Source organism: Sinohyriopsis cumingii, chromosome 14 (genome assembly GCF_028554795.1).
Source record: "Sinohyriopsis cumingii isolate HCF-2022 chromosome 14, ASM2855479v2, whole genome shotgun sequence".
In the NCBI taxonomy this organism is placed as follows: domain Eukaryota; kingdom Metazoa; phylum Mollusca; class Bivalvia; order Unionida; family Unionidae; genus Sinohyriopsis; species Sinohyriopsis cumingii.
The window spans coordinates 52528633-52549117 of NC_142974.1; positions in this window are offsets into that span (position 1 = coordinate 52528633).

The following is a 20485-nucleotide window of genomic DNA, read 5'->3' on the forward strand; positions in this document are numbered from 1 at the left end:
TTGCAGGGCTCGCACTAACTCGCTGCTCGATTTGGAAGTCAAGGGTACGACCCAGGCAAATTTGGAAAAGACGTCGATGACACAAAACAAATATTTGTAGCCACGATTGTAGCTGGCCAAATGAGAGACATCGGCTAAATCGGCTTGCCATTGATGATCGATGCCTTCCACTCGGGTGCGACTTCTGGCAAACTTACGTCGAATGGGTTTGTGTAAAGTGTAGGTAGCTTGTTCTTGTAACCATCGTTGCACTTGGGGTAAACGGAGACTTTTCAGTTGAGTTTTGGCAGCACGATACAATTTTTGATCTCCTGCGTAACCTGCAGGATGGGAGGGATCGTAGTAAATGCTGGCTAAGACTTTTTCCATTTTTTTGTGTTTGTGTGTTAATAAGACATCCACTCTTGGAGGATGCTACTCTTTTTCTCTTGGGGTGTTTTCTTGGATTGCAATGCTTTGCGTGTGCGACCGGCAATAGGTGATGAAGAGGAGGATGTCTGAGCGGGGGATATCGGTTCTTGTTTCACTTCTGTCTTCACTTCTGTCTTCACTTTCTTTTTCTCTTGTGATGAAGAAGGGGTGGCCATCATCTTTTTAATCCATCCAATTCTGGAGGTAGGTGGTGTTGTTAACTTGCGTACTTTTTCCGGTGGAGTTTGAACCCCTTCTTCTTCTTCTTCTCCTTTTTTCTCTCTTGGTCACTGGTAGTGGTGGTGGTACTGGTGATGGTGCTGGACTTTTCATCAAGGTCTTAAAATCTTTCAGAGTGGGTAGAGCTGTTTCGTCTAAAGCTTTCTGGTGAAAGAGTTGCAGTCGTTGCAAGAGTTGACCGTACTTTTCCGATTTTTCTGTTTCGGACAAATCTTGGCGATCCATCAAGGAAAGCAATTCGTGTTGTAACTGGGACATCTCGCTCAAATGGGGATTGGGAGGTAAATGCGGGGTGCGTTGTTCTTGCCAACGATGGCATTCCATCCATCGTTTGAAAAGCACTAAAGCTAGTTTTCCTCCTTCCATGGGGTTGTCAGGGGTCGATTCTGAGATCTTGGGACTTCAGAGGGCCTTTTTATCTTGCTCCCACCAGTCCTCCCAACATGGTTCCCAAGACTCCTTTCAGTAAGGGACCTAACAAGAGGGGTAAACTGCCTCCACGTTGGTCCAAATCTTCTTCTTTTGACGAATGGGAATTTTCTTTTGAACCATTTGGCGAAGAACGTGACGATGTTTGCCTAAGCATTGTTTCTGGTGTTTGGACAAAGGGATCGTGCCTTTCAAGACGTTCAAACAGCATTCGCACACGGTATCGATGACCTCTTTGGAGGCTGATTGAATGAGTTTTTTTCGTAGAGGTGGAGAAGCTTTGGACAGGACAGATAACATGTCCCCATGTTTGACTAAACGAGGAGGCAGTCCTTTCCTTTTCTTTCCTTGGGGTTGTTTAGAAGAGGGATGTTTTCTGGAGGGTGACATCTTTGAGTCTTCAGGAGCACCAAAAACACTGATACCCTACTTGTTCACACACCTTTTTTTATACTGGAACGCGTCGCCACTGATTGTCTTTACGTCGTATCAACTTCAGGACAGGCATGACACGTCGTGCAGGGGTACGTAACGGACTAAATCGAGCCAGTTCTTGCTTGGACAAATCCAGTAATCTTTATAACATGCCCGATCTTTCTTGGACTTTGATTTTGGGAGAAGGTACTTTGTGAGCAGCAGTCACTGCCACTAAATTGGAGGATTCTGCCACTGGGGAAGTTCTTCTTGGGGTCATCAACGGAGAAGTTCTTGGTGTGATCAACGTCTCCAAGTACCTTCAGTTCTTGGTGTCATCAACGGAGAAGTGGATGAACTTGAGGCTGTCGGAGACACGGTCACCGCCGTGGCAGGTCGTGGTTTGCGAGTGTAAAGTTGCGTCCTGGCCGAAGTGCCTCTCTTGCGACTAGTTTTCTTCTGTGGACTTTTCTTTTTCTGGGGGCTTCTTTTCTTTTTCCGGGGTGGTGTCTGGTAAGAGGAGGGTCCCGCCACTGGAGAAGTTCTCCTTGGGGACCTGGTCTTTTTCTTCTTCTTCTTGGAGCTTCGTTTGACTTTTTTCTTGGGGAGAAGTTTGGGAGCATTAGGATCCCATCTTAAGAGAGAGCGAATGATGTCCCCTCCTAGAGTACCGCTCCCTCCAGGTTTCAAAATGATTTGTTTTTTGGTTTGAGTGTCGATGCGGGGATCGACCAGCTGGGTCAAAGCGACTTTGTTTCGATCAAAAAAGCGTTTGGTTTGATGAGGAATCTGAATGATTCCTTGGAGTAATTGACGTGCCGTCACCGTGAACCATCATAAGACTTCTTTGAGACTAGCTTCTAAGACACGAGCTCGTGTTTGTGGATTTTTTTCTCGACTGATGCCATACAAGGCACGAATCAATTTGACGGGAAGATGCGACTGAAGGGACGTCATGTTCAAAATGTGTGTGAGACAGACGAAAAGGGTCTGAGGTTTTTATAGATTTTTTTTGTGGAGTGAGATTAAGTCGAGGACGGAGACGTGTACAGGACAGGCCCTCCGTCTTGGCCCCAGTGGTGAAACAAGTGGGTACGAAATCGCAAATCCTCGGGAGTCGTAGGTTTCAAATCGACGAGTAAATAGGTGTGTGGTGTTTGAGTGGCATCGTCGTACGCCTGAGTCAGCCAAGATGTCCCTAACTGTTTGGCTAAGACTTGCACTTGCGGCTTATCTCGAGGGCTTTTAAACAAGACCACGTAATGCGCATTGAGACTGATGGTGCGATGGGCTTTACTTTGTTGAAACAAATTTTGGGTGATGTAAACGACACTGGCATTACGGTGATGCCCTTTGCGCGTGAACCACAGTTTAATTTCTTCTTCGTCTTCTCCTAACATGTCGCCAAAATTGACCAAATGGGTTTGACGGGAGTCAGAGACGATGCCGTCGTCTTCTTTAGGAATGCCTTCCACAAACACGATGGAATCGCCTTGACTTTCTCGCAAGAGGCTGTACGCCGATTGCCACGCTTTGTAACACCACACGATCCGCTGAGGTGGCCGATCGATCAAATGATGTTTATGTTCGATCAAACGTTTGACGAATTCGGTTTTGCCTGAACCGCTAGGTCCGGCAATGAGCATGTTAAAGGGATGGCGAAGATACAAAGCCTCCCAACTGGCACGATCTAAGTGTTCGTCGATGACTTTGACAGTAGCGGAAGAGGGAGCAGAGACAGCAGAGGTAGCCATAGTGTTAGGAATGTCACTTGTGACACGAAAACAAACAAGACGAGTGTTTATATACTTTTTTCAGGACACGTTTATTGAATGTTTTAAACATGAATACGAAAGACAAAAATACATAAAAGCCAAAAGCTTAAGTACAACCATAAAAGGCACATGATAGCCATCAACGTGGAATAAACACAAGTGTCTGTACGACATGTTTTGGGTAATGTTCTGACCAGTTCTATAGGGGGTAAGGTCACACAAGTGTCCTCCCGAAAGGGTCTTTCAGGGATGTCCACGACAGTCCTGTCCTGGGTGACGGGTTCTTCTGGTACTGTCACTAACACAGGTTGAAAAGTCGCAAGGCTCACAATCGAATTCCACTTCAGAAGCCCCAAACTTGAATTGTGCCTTTCTAAATTTGTTTTGTGTTTCTCTGAAAGTATTCATCTTGTTTGCTTGGTCTTGGTAGTCCCAATGAACTATCGATCTTGCCTAGGGTTCCCTTTTATATGCAGACCAATACCGACGTGTCCATACAGTAAGGTGAAATGATTGGAAAGTCGCACTCGCTTCTGGTACACGATTTGATAGACTTTTTCCAAGGGTCGACTGACGATGTGGTGAGTAGGTAAACGTACAATCTTGTTGGGTTGATAGGTGATCACTTTAAAGTGGTCATCTTCTCCCGATTGCAAGGCTTCTTTCAATACCCCAAAGTTGACCACACGACTGGTACGATAATTCAGAGTCAATCCTTTCACTTTACACGTCGTGTGCACTTCTCCTTGTGGGTCCCGGTATTCGTAGACGTAATTTTTTGGACCGCCACTGACGAAACTTAGAATCTTGTCGTCGGGATGCTCGTCTGTCCAGGCTCCTAAACGGTCTCCTTCGATGTCAGGGTGCTGTTGACTCGGGTGATGGATGTAAATGAAACTGTCCGTGTCAAAGTACAGGACACGTTCCCCTAACAGTTCTAAAGCTTCGTACAATTTTAAGCGAGCATGAGCTGTCACGTAAGCCGCAATGATGACATTTCCAAAAGGGTCGTCTTGTACAAAGTCCAGATCTTCTTCGTAATTGACCAAGATCAAATCCTCGCGAACGACGTCCACGTGTTTCATGTATTTGGTTTTCTCGTGAATCATCTGGAAGTAGCGGGAAGGTTCTGTCAAATACTCCGTCTTGGGTAAACACGGTCGTTGTGCCATTTTACCCCACAAGCAATTTAACATCACTTTGACAAACGATCGCCTGCCTTCGTTTTTCTCGATGTGGTCTAAAGTGATGCCTTCTTGTTCATAGTATTTCTCTTTGAATGTCTTTTGGTCTTCGGGAGTGTGACACCAGGAAGGATAGCCGCTGGCTTCTTGCTTCAGTTTCAAAAAGGCATCCACGTAGTCGGCGAAAATGCCTTTCTGACTGGGGTCACCCTTGTGGTATTGTTGTGTCTTGGGAAAGTGGCAAATTTCGTACACTTCTAACAGTTGGTATCGCATGTCCAGAGCTTTGAACAATTCTACGCTGACCCAGGTTCCCATCAAAGCCAGTTCTTCCTGGGTGTGCTGACAAGGTTGGTCTTGGTTGCACGTTTCAGCACAAGTACGGCACAAAGGAAACATCAGTTTGCCTTGGCAATGGTGAGGTAAGACGGGATGGTATAGGTTCGTGGGAAGCAAAACTTTACACTTGATCAAGCCTTCGTATTGTCGAATGTTTTTCAGGTCGATGTGTTCCGTGAACAATCGTGGGTGCCCTGCAGGAAAGTGACAATATTTGCACACGTAAGGATACAGCGAACACACGTCCAAGTATTTGATTTCTCCTCCTTTCTCTTCGTCGGCTTGGTACAGCAAACAGGTGGCATTGGTCCTTCCTCCGTACAAACTATCCCTCGGGTTCAGGGGGTCCATCAGCTTGTAACTTTCCACGACACGTTTAAACTCGGGATCGGTTTTCATACGGTGATCGTACTCGTGTTCCCACATTTCCACCATCCACCTTGGTATCCTTGCTGTTCTAACTTTAGGCGTCGCTGACAAGTGTCCTGGTACAAGTCTTCCATGGTTCGTGGTAAAAACTGATTTTTAGTCCTACGATCAGGGTAACAGACGGGACATCCGTGAAATAAGCAACCGTTAAACTCGTACACGATCTTGGGGTTTTCTAAGTCCCAGCCATCGACCGAATACGTTCCGATGGTCTTTTCACCCCCTCCGTTGCGGGCATGCTGAATCCATTTGTCTTCCTTGTCGCACAAGTAATGTAACCAACGTAGGGCTTTGACGGAGTACTGACGTTTGACATAGTGGGTCGTTTGAGGGCTGATGACAGCCACGGTGTTTTCAGGCATGAATCGTTGTCGATACACTAAGGAACACGCTTTCGCAATGGTGCAAGTTTCTTTCAAAGGATCGACCCCTCCGTGTTCCATGAACAGTTCTCGAAATTTTCCACAGCAACGTCGTAAAATGTCCACGTCGGAACGACAATACTTTAGCATTTCTTCCTGAAAGTCGAAAGGGTCCGAGGCGTGAGCCTGGTACCAAGAGTAGAAAGCTTCTCGTTGTTCGGTACGCATGTTGTCAGGGTCGTAATAGTGAGCCTCAGGCAAATGGGGTAGAACGGCGTGTTGATTGGCTTCCGTATTGAAAAAGTGTGGAAAGTACCCTTTAGCCATTTCTGTCATTCCAAACGTTTTAGGCATTCGACTCAAAGGCATGGCCAAATAGCTCATCGAATCTTTAAACTGCACTTGTCCCACTTGCATGAAAATGATTTTGGCTCCGTTCAAAATCACTTTAGGACGTTCGATGCCTTGTTCCGTATAATGCCTCAAAAGAAACTGTCCATCGTATCCGGAGAAATTGTGAGCCATCACCGTGGCATGACGATGACAATCTCCGTAACGTTCGATGTCCTCTTGGCTCCACGTCTTGTCGATGGGGTCTAAGACCCATTGGGCAAAATCGGCTAAAGTGTTCGGTCCTCGAAAGATTTTTTCACGCCCTCCGGGAATCTTGCTGCAGTGAGGGCAATGACTGAAGATAGGTTCTTGAATGCACTTCTCGCACGCTCGATGAGCCACGCAGAAATTAGGAATGTGAATGCCAGTCTCTTGCATGCATTCGAAATCGAAAAGATGAAATTGCCTTTCTTCTTGTGTCCATCCTCTTTCTCTGGTGGGGGTTGGTATTTTTGCACGTAGCACTGGTGTTCCAAGTCCACGATGTGATGACAAATGTGACATTTTTTTTTCCCGAACATACGTGTGTCTTGGCACTGTTGGTACGTAGGCCTTGTCCACACGTAGGGCACAATCTCAGGAGTTGACAAGCACATTTCTGCTGTGAACCTTGCGTCTTCAGATGTTGTTGGTAACAGGCAGGGCTGACAAACGTACGCAGACAAGCAGGACAATGTACTCTTTCTTGTCCTTCGCTCAGACAGGGTGGAGACGCCAAACATCCTGAGCATTTCCATCCACAATGTTTGTGTTGCTCTCGATTCTTATAACCATGGTCACATTTCTCACAGTAATATCTGTATCCCAGGAATCCAGTGATACTGGTGATGGTATCGAAATGTTCATCGTGATGATAAAGGTGAATGTATTTTCCATCCTTAAAGTCTTTCCCTCGAAACAACAGAGGCTCGCGCATTTCTTGAGGGTGCACTTTCAAGGTGTAGCGTGGAGCTAGGACATCTTGCAATGTTTGCATCTCAGGAATACCACAGGTTTTGTCTTTGGGCAAGTTGGCTTGTCGTAACAGGAGTTCTGCTTCGTTTCGTTGTTTGGCTCGGTCGGATTGTTGAATAGTTTTCCAGGCTCTTTTCCATTCTATCGTGTAGTTCTTGTTGGCATAGGTTCGTCCCACCACGATGGCTCGGGCTAAGCACATCTGGTCTTGAGGTTTGTTAATTTGGACGAGACTCTTTTTGGTGCTGCGAAGGTCGTTCACCAGTAAGACCTTTTTGCGTCCAGTCCCTTGAGGAAGAGAGACGTGGGCCATTTTCAGTGTGGCTTTACCATCGGTGATGTCAAACTGATCATTAGATTGTTGTACGTGTTGAATCTTGTCCATGACTTTGGAAGGGGTTAGTTCTGCGGGTCTGCTAAACTCGATCCAAACAGGGGATTTCAAGCTGTCGTGATCTATTTATAGTGTCAAGCGATCGTCTTCTTTGGGTTGACATTGTCGCTTGAGTGCGGTGAGCAAAGAATCCCACATCTCGGTGATAAACCCTTCTGCTTTCTCCAAGGGTACGTCGGCCTTGAAATCTTTAAACTTCACCGTGTAGGTGTAAGCCGTGGTTCTAAATTTTCTAGAGGAGCGCTTTTCCGTCTCTCGAATGGAATAGTACTTTTCAGGGTTGACTAAGGGTGGTGAACTTGGTTTAGAGGGTTCGGATTCTGGTTCACTCATGTCCTCTTCAAAATCACTGGCATGAATTTGTGCCAAGACTTCAGATCTGGTTTCTGCCTCTTACTTTCTTCTTTCTTCTCGAATGAATAGGATCGTTTCATCTTGAGTGCAAAACGTCAAATGACTCAAGTTTAAACACCACAGACTAATTTATAGTCATGGCAAACCAGCGTATATAAAAAGGGTGTGTGTCTTGTCCTTTCACTATTCATTTCACTCTCAAACCGAGCACAACGATGGAAGAGACTACCCAGATGGAACGTTTCATCAGAGCTTTGCGAGGGGTCATTAGAAAATTCTCTTCAGACCAGCCGACGGACTACTCTCCTTCCTTTCGAGATAAAAGTCAAGATACTTGCTATATCTGTCAGAAGAAAGGGCATTGGTCTTCAGAGTGTCCAGACCGTCAAAAAAAAAAAAAAACAGGGGCTAGAAAAGACAAAAGTCAAGATACCTGTTATTATTGTCAAGAAAAAGGACATTGGTCTCCAGATTGCCCAAAAAAGAAACAAGAGGAGTCAGAAGAAAAGAGGGATTCTTCAGAAAAAGAGAGAGATTCTTCAGAGGAAGAAAGCAGCCAGGTGAAGAAAAAGAAACAGGAGAAGAAAAGAAGAAGGGAAGAAATTGAGGAGGAAGCGGAGGAAAAGACTGTGACGGTGAAGAAATTTAAAAAACAGAGAGAGTAAGAAAAAGAAACAGAAGAAGTGAATGTACTTTCTAAAGTGTTCTGTTGTGAATTGTGAATTGGATTGTAACTATGGACAAAAGAATACATTAATTATATAAGGTAAGTGTCTTTGAGTTTTGATTTTAAAATAAGAAGCTACACTCACGCACTCATATACACGTACTATTGGGGTAAAATGGGTTGATTTTGTTGATTTTTGAGTTATTGGCAGTTGAAATTGTATTTCTTTTCGAGAGACGTGGGTGGCCCTAAAAAGGGCCTTTTTTGGTGTAGGGGTGAGTTTAAGCAATCAACTTTAACTGCCTTAAGCCTTTGCCACGGACGAGACCTACTTCTGATGATGATGATTGGGTTGAAATCACTAATGGTGGTACAGTAGGCTTAGTCACAGGGTTGGCGTGTTTAGCTCGGGAAGGTCGTATTCTCTTCGGTCGTGATAAAGAAGTCTGATACATTTGTTTCAGACTTCTTAACTCCGTTAAAATGTCCAACAGTACCGTGACCGTTTGATTTTCACCCTCTTGTTTCTTTGCTGCTACTTCTTCTTCTTCTTGTTTTTTTCTTACCTCTTCTTGTTGCCGTTGCTGTTGCTGTAGGAGAAAAGCTTGTTCCGCTTCCTTTTGTTGTTGTATAAATTTCTCCAATTCTTCTTTCTGTCTCTGTCTAAAATTCTCCACTTGCGGTAATGAAGAAGGAGACGAAGGTTCCGGAACAAATTCTTGCGAGGTAAGAAAATCCACAAAATCCCAATGTACCTCTTCTGAAAGTAAGTCCGGGTTCCCTTGGGCGGTCTCCACTGCTGGTGCACCCCAGTGAATCCTTTTCTAAGTTTCCGTCATGTTGAATCATTGTCGCATAGATTGACTGCACGCAGGCGCTAGCGAATCTACACAGACTGCTCTCTTCGGATTGGATGCGGGCTGACTGAATTTTGTCACGCGTGTTTGGATTGGTCAATGAACTCAATCCGTTTCAATCCTTCCTCTCCCTATAAAAAGCGCAGTTCAGCGCAATCACTCAACTGTTCTCGGAGCCTCAAGATGTGGACCGACGTTCAATCTTCCACCCTTGTGTCAACAATGATGTTCAGGACGGACATACCCATGTATGTCCGGTCCAAGTGGACTGTTGTCGATAGGACAGATACTAGTCTATGGATGAGAAGAGTTTACATAGAAAGACAAGGATGCCTCAAGAGGGTACTTGTGTATGGACCTGCAGTTAGAAGGAGTTTAAGAAGAAGAAGATGTGACAGATGCCGTCTATGTTAATATTAACATAAAACTAAAGGCCCTTTTCAGGGCCACTCCCATTTCTCGAAAAGAGACTGACTTTCCATTGCCTACCCTTTTTTTCTTTAAAAAAAAATAGGGTCCCAACCCTATTCCATTTCCCCTTGAGGCTCAACAGACCCAAACGACTTTTTCTTCCAATGTTAAATTCCATTGAGGCTAAAGTAACCCAGGCTTTTTTGCCCAGGTTAAATTTCCCTTGACGCTAAAGTAGCCCAGGGTGGTTAATGTTAAATTTCCCTTGACGCTAATCTTGTCCAGGGTTTTTTGCCCATGTTAAATTTCCCTTGACGCTAAAGTGGCCCAGGTGTTTTTTAATGCTAATTCCCCTTGACGCTAAAGTGGCCCCATTCACTACTTATCAGTATGTTTAATATTCCTTGAGGATGAGTACTAATAACTGGTTGCAACAATCGGATGTCTGAAAAAGACAACTTCATCAAACCATGATCCTAAATGTGCAAATTTAAACAACACTTTGATCTGGCACAAGCGATACATCTATCAAATGGAATGTTCAAGTTTCTACAGGTTGCATAACTTTTGCATTGCAACAGTTGGCCTCCTCTTGCATATCAGAAATAAGATGTAAGAAATGGATAGTTTGAGACCACGAAAAACATCAAATGGTTCAAGGTCGAAATCTGTATAATAAAAAAAACATTCCAGGCGATAATGTTTTGTGAATAAACAACCACATTGGTCTGAGAAAGAAAACAAAACAACAACATTCGTTTTATTTCCAATAACTAATTCTCACATTTTTTAAATTGTGCTTTCAAATTTGATGGAGTACTGTACCTGTTCTGTGTATAAACAAATAAGTATATTAGATTGAGGGCACATTATTTTGTGCTCGTTTGAGTTAACATGGCTATATATATTTGTCTAATCCTGTTTAAAAAAAGAAATAAACTAATATAATATAATAGAATTGAAATACACCTTACCGACTCCAAACTTGTTCGGCAAGGGGCCAATAAATTTTGCTCCATGCACGTGTAATCATTTTGCTGTTATAAACATGTCAACTTTAGTTCAGTACCATACACTTGCACAGGTAGATCTTGATGCCTTTATTGTCTAATTAGATTAACATAGTACATTTTATTTAAGCGGATGATGTTAAATTATTACGCATGTTACTTTTCTTTTATTCAGTGGTGTACAAGCGTGGGGGGGGGGGGGGGGCACGAACAGGGCGGTTACCCTGTGCGCAATTTGGGCCATCATTATTATCCCCGGGCGCCATTTACTCTTAGTACATCACCACCGTTATTTAATAACAGTGACGTTTATATTGGCACTTTGGTGCAATACTTATTAGTTATTGTATCTACCGATCGTTTTTCTAAATCGAAATGGCTGGAAATGGGAACAAACGCTAGTAAAGAACGAGAGAGAGAGAGAGAGAGAGAGAGAGAGAGAGAGAGAGAGATTGTTGTTTTGTATATAGGGTGTCCACGTTGCCTGTGTGGACATAAACATCTTATTGTTGTGGGCCATTATAACCCTATGTATATTTGCATGTAAATACAAATATTTATTTTATTTGTCTTCTCCTGTGTCTCCTAAACATGGTATAATACCATATATGTATATGTAAAGGAACGAACAGGTAAAATTTGGATTTGAAGGTCAGCTGGTTTGAACGGAAATTATCCATATGTGAAACAAATTCAAGATTGTTCTCGAAATTTGTGTTGACATCTGGGTATAAATAAATCATGCGAACAATATGATGAAAAAAATAAACGTGTATATATAAATTTATGTTACGTATGCGTTCGCCTTTTCCGTATGCATGTATGACTTAATTAAATACTCTTTACGATATTTTCTGCGTTTGAGTTTACTTACGTACAAAGTTATGATTCATTATGGTCGATATTTAAAACTTTCATAAAATGCGTACCTTCCATCAACTACTTGCCTAACCTTCATTCAAGGTGCTATTACGGTTTTTCTATAATGCATTTGTTGTAAAGCAAACATAATTACGTCTTCATAAAGGGGCTGAATAGAATACAAAAGCTCCAACTTTTCTTAAAAGTTCCAGTCTGATGCATTTCAATATACGGATTCGAATAAAATATTTGCGTGATAGTTTATGATGTATTTTTTAATTGCAATGCTCGTCAAGGTGTATCTAACATTTTCCACCATGACTTCAACCTAGATATCATATCCCGCATATTTTAACCCCGCTATCGATTGTAAGGTCATTACAACAGTACAGAGACATTCTTTCAGTCTAGTCATCAGAGGGGGGGGGGGAGAGAGAGTTTATATATATATATATATATATATATATATATATATATATATATATATATAGTTACCAAAGATACTAAAGAATACTACATACATTTACTGCCTTTCAATATGGTTATTGCAAACGCGTACTTTCTGGATTTATTTATTTATTTTTCTTTTAGTTGTTATATATGTGTCTCAACTTCTATTTGTTCTATTCAGTTGTATGTTTATTTCCATCCTGAGTACTTATGTATATCTAAAGGACACTATCTGCATGCCTACCTTCTGAATGTATATGTCAACTGGTAAGATGCAGACATGATCCATAATATAGATCTGTATAACTTTTTAAAACATTCACAAAATGCGAACTTTGAATTAACTATGTGCCCTACCTTCATTCAAAGCGACATTGTCGTTCGGCTAACAAAGAAAAGAAAATTACGTATTTTGTGCAAACTGGATTGAATACAAAAGCTCGAACGTTGTTTAAAAGTTCCGGTCCAGTGCATTTCAATAAAGTGATTCGAATAGAATGTATGTGTGAAAGATTTAGATTATTTGATAATGACACTTCAAACTGAATATCATATCCGACTGGTTTTAGCCACACTATCGCTTTTTTTTTTTTAAACGTAAACAGCATGTTTACTTAGAAGAGAGAGAGAGAGAGAGAGAGAGAGAGAGAGAGAGACAGAGAGAATCGGGCTGGTTTATATAATTGTGGTTAGCTCCTTGACACCACAGCCGTTTAATGTTTTCCTTGTGGTTCTTATACGACCGTGCTCTTTTTACATATATGTATTTAATTGGCCTCTCTTTGTACACTTAGGGAAAGGAAGCAGGGTAACATTTTACCTCATTTAAGAGGATTTATTAAATTAGGTGCATGAACTCCAGTGGGGAACATTAAGTAATATAGCCCCGTGAACACAGTCTCTAAAATGATATAAGGATTCCATTTCCATTATTTAGTTACATGAGTATAGGTGTTCATATGTTATAATGTGCTTACATCAATAGTGATGTCTTAGTGAGAACACGTTTGGTAATTCTGAAGAAATAAAATAGCTCTTTCATTAGCAGCAGTTCCCAGGCATTTTGCAAGTTGTATGTATGTATGTATGTATATGTGTGTGTTTCTGTCTGTCTGTATGTGTGTATGTATGTATGTATGTATGTATCTATGTATGTATGTATGTATGTAGTATGTATGTATGTATGTATGTATGTATGTATGTATGTATGTATGTATGCATGTGTGTGTGTGTCTGTCTGTCTGTATGTATGTATGTATGTATGTATATGTGTGTGTTTCTGTCTGTCTGTATGTGTGTATGTATGTATGTATGTATGTATGTATGTATGTATGTATGTATGTATGTAGTATGTGTGTGTGTGTATGTATGTATGTATGTATGTGTGTGTGTCTGTCTGTCTGTATGTCTGTATGTATGTATGTGTGTGTGTGTCTGTCTGTCTGTGTGTGTGTATGTCTGTATGTATGTATGTATGTAGTATGTATGTGTGTGTGTGTATGTATGTATGTATGTATGTATGTGTGTGTCTGTCTGTCTGTATGTCTGTATGTATGTATGTGTGTGTGTGTCTGTCTGTCTGTGTGTCTGTCTGTCTGTATGTCTGTATGTGTATATATGTATGTATGTATGGTATGCATGTATGTATGTATGTTTGTCTGCATGTATGTATGTATGTATGTATGTGTGTGTGTATGTATGCATGCATGTATGTATGTATGTATGTATGTTTGTCTGCATGGATGTATGTATGTGTGCATGGCTAGCTCTCTGGCTGACTGGATGTGTGTATGTATGTATGTATGTACGTATATATGTATGTATATTTGTACGTATGTAGGTATGTATGTGCGCTTCCGTGCGTGTGTGAATACGTGCGTGCATGCATATATGCATGTATATATGACAAGGTCAATTGACACATCAGCACACTCCTAGCCATCTAGTGACAATATTCATATGATCAGTGCAAGAATATATTGCTACTATGTAAACAGGTAAGACAGAAAGACATTATGCCAATATTCCAGAGGTTTTAGAGCGCGGAAGTAGTTATAGGAGACAGTATTGAGTCACTAGGATAACACTGTCATAAAGAAACCAATAGTTAACTTAAAAACAAATCACACTATAGATATTCTGTCAGAATTTAGCATGTGATTGTATGGAAATGTACCATTTGGGAAATATGGGGAAAATGCAGACTGTCATTGGTTTATGGGAACTGCAAAAAACTTAAGACACTCCTACTAATATGCTCATGTCGTTCAAACCGATCTCAATTTTAAAGCACCAACAACACGTGTCTTGATGTGTTATGATCATCTTCGGGTAATTATTTACCATGGAAACTATCCATTAACATCGTTTGGGCATCTAGTATGTGTTAAGCGTTTACATGCCTACACGACAAGAAACCGTCTTTTATAGTCAGTGAGGAGATTACCGAAGACATCCACAAATTAAAGTGGACAGAGTAACTTGGTGAGCATGAACTACGGGGTCATGCAGATTGCATAGTTGAAACTACTCTTACGAGTTAATAAGAATGGGTTGCAAACAACTCTGCAAACATGACTGATTTTAATTGCACACGGACCGCTCCGGTGGCCTAGTGGTTAGAGCGTCCGCCTAGGATGTGGGAGGTCGTGGGCTCGATCCCCGGCTGAGTCATACCAGAGACTTACAAAAAATGGTACTAACAGCTGCCTCGCTTGGCGTTCAGCATTAAGAGGTTAGTGTTAGGACTGGTCGGCCTGGTGTCAGGATAATGTGACTGGGTGGGACATCATACTACATGTCTGCGGCATGATGCCCCAGTGCTAGACATCACTATAAACTGCCACACTGTAGACATCGTAGCAATATGACTGAAAAATTGTTAAAGCTACGTTAAAAATCAAAATCACATCACATCACACTTAATTGCACACGGAAACAACAAATGAGTTCCATTAAGATGCCCTCGCAACTGCTTGGATATAATTTGGGTTTAGATTTTAAATAGCGACGCTAGCATATTAGTGGATTGTGGGTTCACAGAAGCAGCCTGTATAAAATAATGTCATTATAAAACATCATAGACGGGCCGGCGTACGTTCAGCAATCATCTTTATATCTGGCGAGTCCGGTAATCTTCGTGGCAATATCAAAGATTTTAATAATTGAGTTATCGAACGCTATAGAACAAAGAAATAACTATATTGCTGACAGTTGCAACCTTGAGACATAGAGTAAATACAATTATTAGTGTCGCTCCGTACCAGTTTCGTCCGATTCCATAAAGGCATAATAAAGAAGAAAGAAACATAAACGTGTCCTGCACTGTAATCAAAATTGTTTTTTATATAGTGTGACGACAATAGCCAGGTATGAATAAAACTGAAAACCTCAGTTGCTGTGATTTATCAACGCATGCGCTCCAATGTCAGATGCTATATTTTGCGCATCCTTAGGATTTCACTGAAACATCATTGCGTTCGTTTAATACATTTTGCCGTCTGAACCCGATTCACAGCCATAATACAATTTCCATTGCCAGAAATTTACTCATCGATTGGCAATACGTTATTCAGTGCCTTCATGGACGATTAACTGGAACTATCATTGTTGCTGTCAATAGAACTGGTAGATCATCCACCTGTGATGGTGTCTGAGTTACAGATTTGCATAATTAATGTCGAGTCAATTTAACGGAGGATTATGGAATGGGAGGTACACGGGCACTGTATGGGTAATCAAGAGAAACGTACTTGTAAATTCTTGGAAAATCCATGTTACAATAAACACCGAGAGGCTTCATAACTGCCACTGACTATCACAAGTTAGATTAATCTAGATCACTAAAGAAACGCTGCCAGTGTCATGGCTGAGTGTTGGTTTGTGTTTGCGACTGAAATTTGTAGTCTTTTCCATGTTTGAAGAAAATGCTCCCCAATGACCTGTACATATCATGTTACCATACTGAACACGGTTAATTTAACATCTGGCCTGGAGGGCCATCTGAAACGCCTCTACGATTTTGTTTCGGACCCTAGGGGTTAGCCGGGGGAGGTCTTTCCACCAACAGCATACGAGGGAAATGGAATTGTCAGTGTGTGGGGTACCTACCGCTGTCAACAATTATAGCGAGATTGCTAAACTTGTTCCACTAGCATGTCACATTGAGGAAATTGGATCAGAGCTGTTTTGCCCATATGAAACTCGAGTGTGTGCAGGTGTACGTGCAAGACGACTAAGAGAACTTGTTGCACATCTTTTGCAAACCGAATTCAGATCTTCCGATGCTGGATTGTGACGTCAAAACTAGATCGGATATTGAAAGATAACATAATATTTAACCGCGACAAAAATAATATACCCTTTGTTTTATTTTTCACTATGGAATGTGCAATTTTCATTTTGGGGGGACGGTTTTTAATGCATGTCACGCACATACAAACTAATATTTAATTATTTCCTACGGATGTCAAGCTAATGCCCATTTTGATCTGTCAGATGAAATCTTCGTGATAACGATGGATTATGACATTGTAAACAAGCATGATTAACGGGCACTGATACAATCAAATAACGCTGGGGTACCTCTGGAGAAAGGCTGTAAATAAAACACAGCTGGGATGCTTGCATGTCTCATGCGATCCAGCCGAGATATAGCTGTATAGCTACCATCCACTGCGTCACATATAAGATTCGCATAAATCGTCGACGTCATATTAACTATAACCGGCGATACATGACAACCACTAATTGATTGTTAATATGTGTGAGAATATATGGAGGACGTCTTATTTAGCTCCATGTCTCAGAGAGTTTTAGAACATATTCGTCAGTTTTATCACTCAGAACCTATTGCATGCTATCAACATACAACCCGGGTAGTTTAAACCTAAGCAGATGAGCTTAGGTGATGTTAAAATGCTCAAGAAATGCGGTTTAGTATTCACCGCCGTTTACACCAATCATAGCAACCCGATGAATTACTGTGCCTATCACATTTTTTAAAAATCCGTTCTGCATATATTTCACCTATTTCAGATGATGTACTGTCTTAATGATTGTTTTGTTTAAGATCATCATTGGGATATTCAACTATACACTTCTGTAGCATTTTTCTCAGATATATTTGAGTACTCTTATATTGCTTCGCTAATGCACCGATTTAACGTTTAGTAGGATTATTAAGTCTATGCACGAATCCAGTAAGAATTAATACCTCCATATATAGATTATAGTAAACCAAACCACGAATGCTTTACCATCTGGGTTTCTCTCTATTGTTTTGGTAGGGAGGGTCCATATTCATAAACCATTACAGACGTTTTCTACAAATTTGTGTTAGTCTCATCAATAATCAGATCTTTGTTGTTGTTGTGGTCAAACAACACCTGTTGCTATAAACGGCTATGACCAGCACGGTTCTGATCGACGACTTATATCTTGCAAAAACGTAATCGGCGTTGATATTTCAGTGGCGGAGCTCAGAGATGGCTCATGTACTTTGATAATGACCTTTGATTCTTTACCTGTTATGGATTTGATTCTAAGCCGAAGTTCATAATTAATTTATTCAATAGCATAATCATGTTGGAATGCTAACGACTTTCTAGTCTGGTACAGTCTGGTTACTTTCATCAAGCTTGATTTAATGCGCGAATACCAGTGACCTGTTAATCTCAGGTGACCGACACTTAGGCGCTTTAATGGAAGCTGAAAATCTCATCTAATTCACTGATAGCATTGTAGTCTTCGGCGTCGTTGTTTTAGCTATAACATGTTTTAGTCGGTTGTTTATTTATTCGGTCATTATTATATTTATACGGATTCTAAATGTGGCATTGGAAACATTGTCGCCCGCAGAGTATCGCCGTTGACGTCTATCTGCAGGTTGTGATGCTGATAATAATATCACTAATTGCAACTAATTTACTATCTGATATTACACCTCGTTAAACCCCCGTTCAAAGTATCGATTGTACATGCATGCGTCGCCGCCCACGTTAATGTTGTGATTTCATCTAATTTCATACCCACACAAGTGGATAGATTTTTCACGATAATATTAAGGATACCAGCCAAGCCGACAACAATAGCGACACAGATTCCTATCACCGATGATATCACGTGTGTTGTTGATAATGTGCCTGGCAACGTTGTTACTTCAGCGACCAGCGAGGACATGGCATATACAACATTGGTGATGTAAACAAGATTTGTCTGCGGTATTTTTGTGTATTATCGTGCGCACTTTGACGATTTTTATCAGCGATGCCTTCCACCTATATGCTTGATTATATCTGTAAGATTATTGGGATTCATTGTCGCGCTATCCTATATACTAAGTCGTCATGTGCAGTCTTGCTGATATTCCAGACACCGTTGAGCTTAACAGATTTTGTCTTTTATATCCAATATGAATATTTTCTTGGGATTTTCATGTAGCACAATTGATGTGGTTCCAGAAAATCTATCGGTTGAATGATGTCTCGATATTTCGTAAATATCCAAATTTTTCTAGAGATAAACACGGAGAGACTGTACACCCAGGTGACCTCAGCGCTGTGTTTGATGATGTTATGTTATTTTGAATATGCTGCTGATTCAGAATCCACCATGTATACCGCATTAATGAACGCTGTTATGTAAATTGCATGTACCTCAATCTTTCTGATACGCTCAGATAAGTCGGGGATATTTGCGTGCGTTTTATTAATCGCAGCGATTGGTGTTTGAACGTTTACCAGTTCGCCGAGATTTGTATTAATTTCGGCGAGCTTCAGGTTAACGATCATTGGACAACCAAATAAATCATTGGTGAATTTATCAAGTCGTTGAAAGTTTCTGCGAAGACCTGTAAATGTGCTTACCTGAACGTCATATTCAGCTCGGAACATGGCTAATTTAATGTCAATCTTGGTGTCGCTGTCGTCGAAGCATTTCTTAGCAGGGCGTTGTCGTCAGACCCAGTTTTCTCAACACAACAATCATTTTTCTGCCCATGTTTTTTCACCAGTCATTGTATCACCAGTTTTAGCAACATATTTACTGATCTCGTCTCTGATCGTGGCAATTGATAATTCTAATCGTGGCAATTGATAATTCTAAGCATCAGATTCTTCCGACATCAGGAAATATTGGAATATTATTGGCGTTCGCACCTACAACTCTCTGGACAATATCAGTCCACTTGATTTTGCTTGTCATTAGACGTCCATAATGCCAACCCAGGCGACGTTCATGAGATCAGTAAGCACATCTTGCGTCGCCGACAAATCAGCGCCTGAGACCGGGTTTCCTAACTCTAGCGAGATATCGTTCTTACATAAATACCATTATAAACTCCTAACACGCTTAAAATAACCGCTAGTTTATTCATGCAGGACTGTATGCGGTTGTGTTGATGACCTTGACACCGCGCTAAGAACAGCAAGTTCTTTCTTGACCACATATAAGTGGATCCGCTAATGTCTGTGTTGTTAATGTTGAATACCAGGCAGAATCGAAAGGGATTTTGCTGACATATTTTAAACATTGTATCGATGACGCCAATCCATACGAATAAAAACAAACAACACGAAGTGGATCAAACGGGTATGCAACCCAGTGAGTACCTGGACCAGAACAGGCATCGAGATCAATGATACCCGTTTCCGAACGGTTCGGTTGTTTCGGCAGTTGATGATGCATTAAAATATCTTTGAAGTATTTGTCTTTAATCGCCGAGCATCATCATGTAAATCAAAGTTAGGCATAGGGATTTTCAGCGAAAAAATTCTGGCAGTCGCAGATCTTAACCGTACCGCGTTTTTCTCAATCTTAGACCCTATCCTTTTTGTTGTTTTCAACCGTTTGCTATTAATGCTGTTATCGCTGCTAAAAATGGAAATATACCACCATTCGTTGTTGCATCGTTGATTGTGCTCGCAGAAAGATCACGTGTCACACCAGTCACTGTAATGTTTGAACTGATACTCAGTCAACGAGTGTACATTAAGGCACTGCAACACCACTGATCTCAGCTATATTGTTGATCAGCAATTCTTCTTAGATGCCGATTGTAGCTTTTTAATCTGACCGGGTATCCGGGTGACATTGACATGTTGATACGACATTATAATATTAGTATGTTAAATATTCATCAATTTCTACACCATATCACATATATATTGATTTATTGCAAAGTTTACATCGCTATTATCTTTAATATAGTGCGGTGTATCTATGTTAATGGTTTTAAATTTTGCATAGAGACTCTTTAACTGCTTGATTAGTACTGTCCAGCGCTTCACGTCATTTGTTGACGGTGTCCCTACATTGTTCAATCACTTCCTCACTCAGATATAAACTTGTATTTTTTCAAGTGCAAGCTGCCTCGAGTTTCTCTGTTCCATTTCCTTAAGTGTTTACTTCATATGTTACATCCTCATTTCAGTTTATATTATTTAAATCAGATTAAAGATGGCAGATACTCCTGTTAAGGCATGTAATGAGAATTTGTATTGCTGCTTATATTTAAATTTCTTCTTCCACAAATACCAGGACAGCAAGTAAT